Source organism: Eptatretus burgeri, chromosome 8 (genome assembly GCF_056783735.1).
Source record: "Eptatretus burgeri isolate ZD-2024b chromosome 8, Ebu_testis_v1, whole genome shotgun sequence".
Lineage (NCBI taxonomy): Eukaryota > Metazoa > Chordata > Myxini > Myxiniformes > Myxinidae > Eptatretus > Eptatretus burgeri.
The window spans coordinates 33814559-33826704 of NC_140968.1; positions in this window are offsets into that span (position 1 = coordinate 33814559).

Genomic DNA, 12146 nt, shown 5'->3' on the forward strand with positions numbered 1-12146 from the left:
AAATGAAACAAGCCGGATGACCGAGTTCAGCAGAAGCTTTGTTGACAAATTAAAATATATATATATATATAAAAAAACGTTTATTTAAAAAAACGCAACAAAAGGAAGTCGGGATGTTGATTGTGAAAATCAACTTGAATGTAGGACCGTCCTAATTCACAGTCTGCAGTACACAATCAAAAAAAAAAATTGTACAGAACCTCATTGTGAAATTCATTTGTCGAGATGAACCGTAAATTGATCAAACCCTCCATTTCAATTAATTAGGATACATTGCCTTTTAGTCATTGCCCCCCCCCCCAATTAACTGAATAAATAGATTACATTTTAACATAATAAATTTTGCATTCCAAAAAGTGCATTAGATCTGGTACTTACATTTAATACAATTATTCTATTTTCGTGTTACATCCAATGTCCAAATGGTGCGAAGCGTAACTTATTTAGCCTCATCAATAATTATTGAAAGGACAGGAGAGGAAATTGTAATCATTCTGCGAGTCCATGTGTAGATAAACTTTAATATAGCACAGCCTCCTCACCCCCCACGCCCCCCCTCGCCCCTCCCCCTCCGCCCCCCTCGCCCCCTCCGCCCCCCTCGCCCCTCCCCCTCCGCCCCCCTCGCCCCTCCCCCTCCGCCCCCCCTCCCCCTGGCCTCCCCAGTGTGTGAAAGGGTAGCCGAAACAAGTATCCCAGTGAGGTTCTCCATTGTCAAATGCTCGTCTCGTCTTCCATATGGCTCAACCTATTGCAAACTTAACAATAAATCAGATCATGAACCACGCTCTACACAGAGCGTCGGTGCTACTCGAGCAGTTTATATGGCAAGAGTGACAATCCTGGATGGGTGAATAAATGGCAATGGTAATTTGTATTTATTCTGACCAATTTGATGTGAAAATAAATTTTCATTACAGCTAAAATAAAATAAAAATTTCAAATAATAATAAAAGCCTTGTGAAGACAAGCTTACTTCACTGATGGAGGATATTTTTCAACATGTGAGGAACCTTGGAAAAATGCAAACCAACACTGAGCATTCAACAACGGCAGCCGAAAGCAGCCTCGGTGGTGGAACGGTTAAAGCATCCACTCTGGGATGAGTCTGGGAGATCATGGTTCGAAAGTTCGAAACCCGGCCGAGTTGTACCCAAGACTAAAAATGGGATGTGTCGCCTCCTTATTTGACGCTCAGCACTTAAAAGGATAGAGCACTGACAAACAACTATGGCAAAGACTTGATGGGCCTTCATGGTCTCCTCCAGTTTTGAAGTTCCTTGTAAAGGAACTCATTAATTCAGAGCCTTGCAGGGTGTGTAGATTGAAGTAGATCAGAGAACGTAGTAGATAAAGTAGATCAATTTACAGACTGATTACAATGGCCTCTCTCATCCCTTTGAGCATGGTGAGTTTTATAAGAATTATTTTAACATATCACTAAAAAAAAATTAAAAAGAAAAGAAAAGGTGACATTATACGTGATACCACACGAAAACAATACAGGTAAGTATTCAGACTTGCAACATTCAAAATGAGCCTTTGGAATAATGTGTATATATATATATATATATATATATATATATATATATATATATATATATATATATATATATATATATATAATTTTTAAACGGGGGGTTAACCTAAAAATTTTCCACAAATATATAGACAAGGAAATGAAGGTGATGTGGCCAAAAGATCCATAATGTTAATGTGGCAGTTGGGAAATTGGGCCCAAATTAAACACCTGTGAAAGGGGAAAACTCAGTGTTATTGAAAGGAGTTTGGGGCTTATCCACTAAAACGAGCAAGTTTATACTCAAGACCCAGAACAGCCTGCAATGACAATTTACTTTACAAATCCTTCTTTTTTTTTTTAAAGGAAATACTACACACACGAACTTCGATCCACAAATTAAACAACCGATAGACCATTACTTAATTAGGACGTCCACAAAAGTAATTAGAAACGTCACCCACGCTGGAAACAACTACCTGACTTTGCACTGCACAGTAGTTTGGTTAAAAAACAGCAAAAGCATTTAAAAAAAATTAATTAACAAATAACACAGGGGCTTTCGTTTGGGGTTAAAGGGGGAATGGTCTTGACCAAACACCATGGTGTCTACAGTACCAAGGCTCTTTCGCCACTTGAAATGCAAGACAGACGATCTTGAGGATAACACAGCGATGTTACAACTATTCAATAAAACCTTGGATTGTTTTTTTGTTTTTTTAACTCATCAGTAATCACATGATCAAAAGGCAGAAAAACCAAACGATACTTAGGGGGGTACAAATCAATTAATTAAATAAAGCACAGAAAAAGGTCATCGTTCAAAAATGACGACGATGGCGTCGAGAAAATGTTTAAAACAATCCGCCGGGATGGAAACAACCGTCAAAAAGGGAAGAAAATCTTCTTTCGAGGGTCTATGGTCGATCAAAAGACAAAGTAGATGTTGAAACACGAGTAAAGGAGGGTGCGAGGGTCTCCGACGTTGACCGGTAAGGAGGACAAGAAAACACGGTCAAACGGCAAGGGCGTTAGCTGTTACTTGGTGTGCGCCATTTTCTCGTCATGGACACCGGGACATGGAGCCGGGGAAACGGGACACAGCCTGCGCACGGAGAGACGGCGTCGAGCACAGGCGGCGCCGGCCGAGGCTGCGCGACTCGCCGACCGGGTCCCCCGTCCGTCCCCCACGATCGAGGCGCGAGAATCGAGCGCAGGTCCGGTGCGTCCACTCGGAGAGACTCTCTTACCTGCCGCCATGTCGAGAGCTCCGGCGAGAGACGGGCGCCGTCGCGTCAGCAGGCAGCCGAGCACGAAGCGCAGCCCGGAAAGACGGAAAGGAATAAACGGAAACATTTTTAAAATACTAAAAGACTTATGGTGAGGAAAGTCCGTGTTCGGAACACACATCGCGGGGTGACGACGGTCGATCGGACGAGCGTGAACAACAACTTCACATTCAGCTCCTCCATCTTGGTGCAAGGCTGAGGCGACGAGTGCGGGCAACTGCGGCAACGAACAGCTTCGCGTCGTCGCACACAGACGTGATGCCGGTCCGACAAGTTGCTTTGCTCGAGCTACAACCCGAAAGGGGCCAACCGCAGAGCGCCATTAGCCCACTAGTACTCGTCTCCTCGCTGCAAGCAGCCGCCATGACCGTCTTCTTCCCCAGCGCTCGCTCAGCGGCTTTCGTCCTCCCCACCCACCGTCGTACTCCCTCCTCTTCCTCTTCTCTTCTTCTTCTTCTTCTTCTTCCTCTTCCTAACCCGTCTCTAAAATAACCAATGCGCTTTGAGTCTCGCGAGATCGCGCGAGAGGACGCACCTTGACCGCACGTTTACTTCCTGTTCTGAAAAATCAAAAACCATTTAGTTTGTTCAATTTTATAACCTAATGTTCATCTTCGAGGTGTCCTGCCCTTTTGGATGACGTAACTCATCGCAGCTCGTCATACCGCTCGATCTCCTTGTTGGTCTCATGTTAGTCGATTTGGTTATGATAGGCAGTGAGTACAGATGCGGCCTTTCCCTTGGCCATAGTACACAGGTTTATGTCTTCAAACAGACTTGCAGTGCCGCCCCCCCCCCACACCCTCTTGTTTTTTTTTCATTTGTTGTGGTTTCTGCTGCTTTTAAAAAAGCTGTAAAAGTGAACAGTGACTGATGTGGTTTAAAATATACAAAACTGTGCTCTTACTCAGATCATGAGTGTGGATGAGAACTCTGAACCGGAAACACGAGGTCATGGCAGTACCTTGGATATATTACCACCTTTCGACACTTAGCGCTATCTGAGTATCTGGCGTCTTTCTCGAGCTGTTTTCTTAGCTCTCTGTGGAATTCGAAACTTCTCCCCACCCCCATCTCCCGACCCTCCCCCACCCCCATCCACTTACCATTCCCTACCCCATCCCATTACCCTTCACCACCCCCACCCCCTCTACCCTTCGGGCTTCCCCACCTGATCCCCTTACCCACCACCACATCCACTTACCCTTCCCCAGCCCATCCCATTACCCTTCACCACCCCCACTCCCTCTACCCTTCGGGCTTCCCCACCTGATCCCCTTACCCACCACCACCACATCCACTTACCCTTCCCCACCCCAATCCCCTTACCCTTTCCCACCCCAATCCCATTTCCCTTCCCCACCCCAATCCCCTTACCCTTCCCCACCCCAATCCCCTTACCCTTCACCACCCCACCCCTCTCTTCCCTTCGGGCTTCCCCACCTGATCCCCTTACCCACCACCACATCCACTTACCCTTCCCCAACCCATCCCATTACCCTTCACCACCCCACCCCCTCTACCCTTCAGGCTTTCCCACCTGATCCCCTTACCCACCACCATATCCACTTTCCCTTCCCCAGCCCATCCCATTACCCTTCACCACCCCATCCCCCTACCCATCCCCACCGCATCCCATTACCCTTCACCACCCATCCCCTGTATCCTTGAACACCCCATCCCCCAACACTTTTCTTCCCCACCCCCCTACCTTTCCATTCCCATCCCCTTTACCCTTTCCCAGCTCATCCCCCTACCCTTCACCACCCCAACCTCCTAACATTCCCTTCCATACCCCATCCCCTTTACATGTCCTGACCCCCATCCCTATGCCCCAACCCCATAACTCTACTCCCCCCACCCATACCTGGGCTCAGGTGGAAACACCAAACAGGCCAACTTTCGGACCTGCTCTGCCAGTGGAGGCTATGGTGTACCCCAAATCAGCATATTCAGTGTGATATTTGATCCACATCAATGACCTCTTGGTCTCTGGAAAAACTCTCTTGCATTTCACGAATAATTCTACTCTGCATGGTTTCTATTTCAAGCAAAAGACGAGCAACAGATTCTTCCATCAATCGACCTCGAAAAAAATCAGACATTTAGCTTACACTTGGAACATGGTGACGTTGAGTGAGGCTGCTAAAATACTGATGATGGCTCCATTGGGAACAGGTGGACGTGATACAGATGGAGAGACAAATAAGCTTTTTAAAAAAGGAATAAATGTGGTTATAGGGAGGGGTAAAGGGATGTTAGGCTATTGGAAATGGAAAAAGATGATGATCAGTGAAGATTGAAGGAGACGGGATGCCTGTGAGATTGGAGAGGAAATGAAATTGAAACATTGAGTAAACTGTCCTCCCATGTCTACTGCCCCTGATATTAACTCAGCATGGAACTTGTTCCACAGAAACCTCTCCCACATGCACAGATTCATCCCATCTCATCTTCAGTTATCATACCCATCCTCCCACCCATCATACACTGAATCCTGTCTTGAGGCAGTTGCCTTGAAATAACTTGTGTTCTCTTCCTGGAAGGCAAATCCGATTGAAGGCAATCTCAGATCATTCCACAAAGCCCGCAACAATAGTGTATCCGCTCTTCGGAGAGCCAGAAAACAAGATCTGTCCAATCTCAAGACTGAGCTTTCAAACGTGCCTCCCTCCTCTAAAAAAACCTGGTTGCACCTTGTCAAGTCAGTCTCTGGTGTACGTATGCTCCACTTCCATCACTGCCCTCTTTTCAAATGACACCACAGCTGACTCTGCTAATGAGAAGGGCGATTTCCTCAATTCTGTGTTTGCTTCCTAATCTTGTGTTCCCAAACCCTCATTTTCCGTTACCTACCCTACCCAGTCGCAGCTCTGTACCTTTTGCACCTGAGAAGGTAGAGAAGTTTCTTCTAATTTTTCTTCTTTTGTGTGGTGGAGAAGTTTCTGGCAACTCTCGACTCTGATTCTACTATTGGATCAGATGGCATCAGCTCACATGGCCTGAAAGCCTGCTCTGCTGCTCTTTTCATATTTCTCTCTCTCTCTCTGAAGACCTGCAGTGAAGAATGTAATTGAAGAAAACCATTTTCACCCTGTCATTTTCCCTCTGTCATATTAATTCGCCTTAGAAATCCACTCGCATCATGCCATTATTTTAAAAGGTGCAAAAAGAGATAATCCCCTTAACTACTGATCCAACAGCTTATTTCCAATCATAAGCAAGGTCGTGCAATCCATCATCGCAGTTGATATGAAATCCTTCCTCTTCTCCAATGACCTCATCTCAGATAAATCAATTCAGATTCAGACCAGATCACTTCACCTTGGATATTCTGCTTCCACTCTCCCAACAATGGATGGAGGCCCTTAACATCGGTGATGAGATAAGGACCGTCTCTCTGGACATGTCTCGTGCTTTTGATGACTCTGGACATGATTCCGCGCGGTCGGGGGTGATTGTCCCTGGGGCATTGTCATTTACGGCGGCGGTTCACTTGGTGCTCGTTGAATGGTAAGAATTGAGAGTATACCGGACTCCGTGCTAATTGCTGATTTATTTTGCGGTTATCTACTGTACATGTATACATTGCTACATTTGTACTCCTTGCTGCACTTGTATCCCCTGATGTGCCCGTAGAAGCGGCTTCAATCAAGTGAAATAAAGCCTACACTCTGAAGGTTCTTCCCTCGCTTTCATTTCATGTAGAAGTGTAATCTGTGGTGCCCAGTGGGTTAAGTTTTGCATTTTATTTCTCCTTCTTGTACATAAGCTTGCATGTCCCCATTCTCCTCTTTGTGTCTTTTGACTCGCTTGGTTTGTTCCACTTATGATAGCTTCTTGTTGACCCTCTTCCCCACACTTTGCTTTTCAAATAAACCCTTTAAAATGTAAGAAAGTGTGTTTCAGCCATCTGCTTTCCGAGTGTGTTTGCCGTCGATTCCAGCTTATTTGAGTGACCTTGAGGAACGGTAAAGTAGAGTAATACTGAATGCAGTGGCATTGAAAAACCGTTTTGACCATCCCTTGGGATGAAAGGTCCCGGCTTGGGGGAGTCCTTTATTTGCGGGTACTCAGACGTGACGATACTCTTTATCTCTTTGTTGATGACTCCACCCTCTGCCGTGTCATCCTTCATCCTTCAGGCAGACAGGCTGCAGCCTCTTCCCTCTTTTCAGACTTTGACAAAATCACAAGCTGGTCAAACACTTGGAATGTCTTTCAATCCTGACAAATCTCACACTCTCATCAATTATATCTGTCTCTGAAGGGACTGTTTGGCAAACCCTCCTATCTACTTTCTTCACAATCATCTCGATGAGTTTGTCACTCAAACTATTCAGTCTCCATATCAGCCATGATCTTTCATGGAAAAACAACATTTCAAAGTAGGCCTTCAAAGCCATGGTGCAAAGTTCTTATTTTGGCAAACCTGAACCCTTATCGACCTACAAGGCCTTCATCTGCAACTTGATGGGATACTGCACTCCCCTCTAGGCTGGTTCCCTTGCCTCACATCTTTCTCAGCTTGAGGCCATGTAAGCCAAGACCTTCAAGATCATCGGAATCTACCAAGATGAAGCTGACTCTGTGGGCCTATAATATTCCATCACAGACAGGTCAGTGATCTTTCTGTCTTCTTTTGCCTCCTTTCTGGTCTTGCACCCACTTCCTCTCCGTGTTTTTGCCCTCCCCGACTACCCTCCCCCTCAGGTTTCTGCAGGGTGCATGCCATCCACCATCAACCCCCTTCTGGCAGAACTCCCAAAATGCAGTTGCAGCTCACCTACAATCATTTCTTCCTCATTTTTTTTTCGTCCTCCCTTTTTTTTTCTTCTTCCTTTTTCTTCCTCCTTTTTTCCCACCTGTGGAACCAACTTCCAGGTTTTCTCCAATCACATTCTTTCCTGCAGGTCTTTAAGTCAGCTGTTCACCACCATCTCAGATCATCCCCCATCCAAAACCATGATCTTTTCTATCCCTGTTAAACCACCCCACCCCGACCCAACCTCCCAGATTCAAACCACCGACCTCCCAGATTTAGAGCAGATGCTCAAACTATTACGTCACTGAGTCCGGTTGATTCTTCCACATTCCTATTACCAAAGTCACTGTCCCAATTACAACCAGTCTCAGTCGGTGATGTGATGGTTAGAGCGTCCACTTGATCTACTCGTGTTTACACGTGCTACCAGGCCTGAAAAATGTAAAGATCAAATTTGATCTTCAATCCCCAGGTTCCTTAATCTACCGGCAAATGCAAATCTTGCTTGTTTAAAATACAACTCGAAATCAAAAGAAGCTTTCAACAGTAACATGTTTTTTTTTTCTTGATCATATCACAATAAAGTAATGAAAACAATAAATATTACAAAAAAAATTCATCCACAATCAAATGGAAGACCCAATACTGCATTGGAGTCATCAAAAGGAACCCAAGTAAGTAAAGAGCAAATATGGAGTCATCAGGAGGAACCCAGATATGATTCTGGTTTCAGCTGCTCCTCCAAAACCCTCAAACCCATCCTGGTGCAGCCCAAGTGAGCCTTACAGATAAAAAAAAATTCTGCAAGAATTCACTTCTTCGAGAGAGATAGATCTTCTACTTCTTCCGATTCTTGCTCGTGGCCGCTTGGCTGCCGGATAGCAAACATTTTGTTGCGGTGCGACTCTGCTGCTGATGCTGTGCCCCAACCAGTTCGCTGGTACTCATTTCGCCGACCTCGGAAGGATGACAGGCTGAGTCAACCCCAACTGGTGTTAATTCAGTGGAAAACGGGGCTCAAACTCGGGACTCGACAGACAGATAAAGAAAGAGAAATAAAGAGTAAAAGGGATAAAACAAAAGAAAAAGCCAGAAGTAAAATGAATAAAGAGAAATGGGAAAAAAGTAGAAATAAGTGTAAATAAAGGAACAAAGAACAAAGATGTCAGGAAGAACCCAGATATATAGATTTCAGCAGTTACTCCCGAGGCTCAAATGCAGCAACAGGTACAAGCGACCAAGTTAGACAGAGAAATAATGTTCATAAATTAATCATGTACTTGGTAGCGCACTTCGTACTTCGTTGATTTATCCCTTTTCACTTCTGGGTAGAGAACTCAAGTTACTCTTAAATTTTCTCACATCCGATGCAGATATTATTTTCTCTGGTGGGCTGTTCCAGAGTTTCACCACTCTATGATTACCTCCGCCACCAAAGGTGAAGGAGGTTATGTTTTCACCCCTTTATGTCCGTTTGTTACTTGCAAAATCAAAGAATTTTCAAGTATATTGGTCAGTCGATTTTGTTATTCTGTCAGTCTGTCTGTCTGTCTCTCTGTCTGGTTGTCGCCTACAGGTCACAATTTTAAACCGATCTCCACGAAACTTCACCACATGGTAGAGTTTGGCATAAGGAAGAAGCCTATTGTTTTTAAGGTCAAAAGGTCAACATCGGCCAAAGGTCAACGACTTAGGTGAGATTTCTAAAATCCTCAATTTTCATCCAATTGACTTGAAATTTGAAGAGGATTTCTATTTCAGGTCAATTAATTCAGCTTGCCAATTATTTTTGTGGTCAACATGGACCAAAAGTTTAACATAGGCCCAAGGCCAACAACTAAGGTTTCTGAAAGCTTTCTACAAGCTTTCTAAACAGGCTTTTGAGCTCAACAAGCTTTCTAAAATCCTCAATTTTCATCCAATTCACTTGAAATTTGAAGAGAATAAAAATTTCAGGTCACTGAATTCAACCAGCCAACCAGCCAATTCAACAAGCCAATTATTTTGGAGGTCCACATTGGCGAAAAGGATAACATAAGCCAAATTTCTAAAATTGTCAATTTTCATCTGATTGACTTGAAATTTGAAGAGGAGTTGCATATTTGGTCATTGAATTCAACTACCAATTATTTTTGAGGTCAAATTTGTTTTATGGATTTTGTAAGTCCTGTGCTCTGTACGGCGTCGTCTTCTTGTCTGTTTGTGTGCAGAATATCTCAAAAAGTTGTGGACAGATCAGGATGAAATTTTGTGGACAGGTTGTGATCAGGACAAACTGATTAGATTTTGGTGAAGATCCGGATCTGGATCCGATGACTCGAATTTTTAAAGTGATTATTCACCATTGAGAGATCGTGACAAAAATGATATATAGCATGATATCTCTAAAGGTTGTGGACAGATTTAGATGAAACTTGGTGGACATGTTGAGTGTGTGACAAGGAAGACTGCAATGGCTTTAAAAAGCTTCAGCCAAAATAATAGGGGTCCATGGATACCGTAGTGCTTGAGCTTATAAAGCAGTTTTTTTATGCGGAAAAGAGTCAATTAGGCTTTTGAAAAGTCAAGATAAAAAACATCAACTCCATTCTTACTTTCAAAAGATCCAATACAGTCTGACAAACAGAGAATCAGGTGTGTAACACATGAACATTTTCCTTGAAATCCATGCTGGTTGCAATGAATGATGTTATTCGCTATCATGAAGTCTGGCAGTTGATCTTGTATGATTCTTTCCATCAACTTTTCAAATATACTTCTTAATGAAATGGGTCTATAATTGTTACAACTTGAACGCGATCCTTTTTCAGGAAGAGGAACAACATGAGCATCATGCCATACATATGGTAACTTTCCAACGTGGAAGGACTGCTCAAAAATCATAGCTTAGGGAACATCAAAATCTAAAACACTTCACAAAACATAAACATGGATTTCATCAGGATCGCTTGCTTTATTTCCATGAAATTTTTTGAACTTGTCATAAACCACGATTGGTGAAAAGTCCACATCCACAAGATTTTTTTTACAGGTTCATCAGGCAAAGGAAAAGATAAGTCATTCGGAGGTTCATCAGTCATTACACCTGTGAAAAATTGATTCAACACATCAGTCTTTTCACCATCACCTGTCACCTTTTCCCCCATTGTGATCCAACAAATCAATTGTTGAAGAAGACCATGCAAAATGCCTGGCATAGTTATAAAACTGTTTTGGGTTCTCCTAGATGTGATCTACAAGTGATTCTTCATAATGTTGCTTGACATAAGACATTGCTTGGTTTACACTTTTTGTCGCCTCAGAGAACAAGATCGTGTGGACCAGAAGATTGTGATTTGACCCATGCATTCATTTTCCTCTTTTTGGCTAACTTCACTGATTTGTAGCGTGTCCAAAGGGGCTTGTGCCTTTGGCCAGGTTTGATGTAGGTATGTGTTACGTGTTTCTCAACAAACTTCCAGTACATAGTTACAAAGGAGCTCCAATGGGTGTCAACATCTTCACCGCTAAGTAGATCCACCCAGTTTATATCTCTGACTTCTTCTGAAAAGGCAGCATAGTCTACTTTGAAGTCCAGGTACACTTTCCCGTGGGCACGATTCACACGTGGGATTAGAAGTCTCACTTCCACAAAGATAACATTGTGATCACTGGTGCTGGTGCATTATGATCTAGCCCTTCCATGAGCATTGACTGTACACAAGAAAAGTCATAGGTTGGCAACCATTGCACAGGCTTAGGGGTCTTTTCGGCCCTCTACTTGGGGACTTTTGGGTTAACTGGGTCTCTTAAGTCCTCAGGGTCTTTTGGGTCTTTGGGGACTTTGGGTCTTTGGGGTATTTTGGGTCTTTGGGGTCTTCAGGGTCTTTTTGGGTATTCAGTGCCTTTTGGGTCTTCTTGAGTCCCTGTTGCCTTTTGAGTCTTCAGGGTCTTTGGGGTCTTTTTGGGTCTTCGGTGCCATTTGGGTCTTCAGGGGTCTTAAGGGTCTTGGGGAATTAACATTCAAACAGGACGTGATTAATAGGCATATCGTCTTCACTGCTTCCCAGACTAACTCACGGCTTCACCGCCTCACTGTTCTTATCGTTTTTATATGTATAGGTTATTAAAAACACACTATCACGTAACCGCCATGTTATTAAAAACACACCATCACGTAACCGCCATGTTATTAAAAACACACTATCACGTAACCGCCATGTTATTAAAAACACACTATCACGTAACCGCCATGTTATTAAAAAGAACTGCCACTGTGCACTTCAAAACACCTCACCTCACGTCGCGATGAAGACCGGCTTGTTTTAACTGAGGATACGTACGTGAGTTGCAGTGATGTCATGATTTACATCGAGCAGAATTCAAACATTTATTTTGAAAATCTATTTGCTATATTCGTCATAATACATTTTTCTTAGTAATTTAGGTTGAAGATTTAAGTTTGAAAAAATTCTTTATTTTTTTTTACATTTCAAAAAAAAAAATACCCTTACGACATACACATGGGAGAGGTAGGGGCAGCCCAGAAGTTTTTTACGATTTCACAAAAGTTTGAGGGAGTAGTTCAGTGACAACA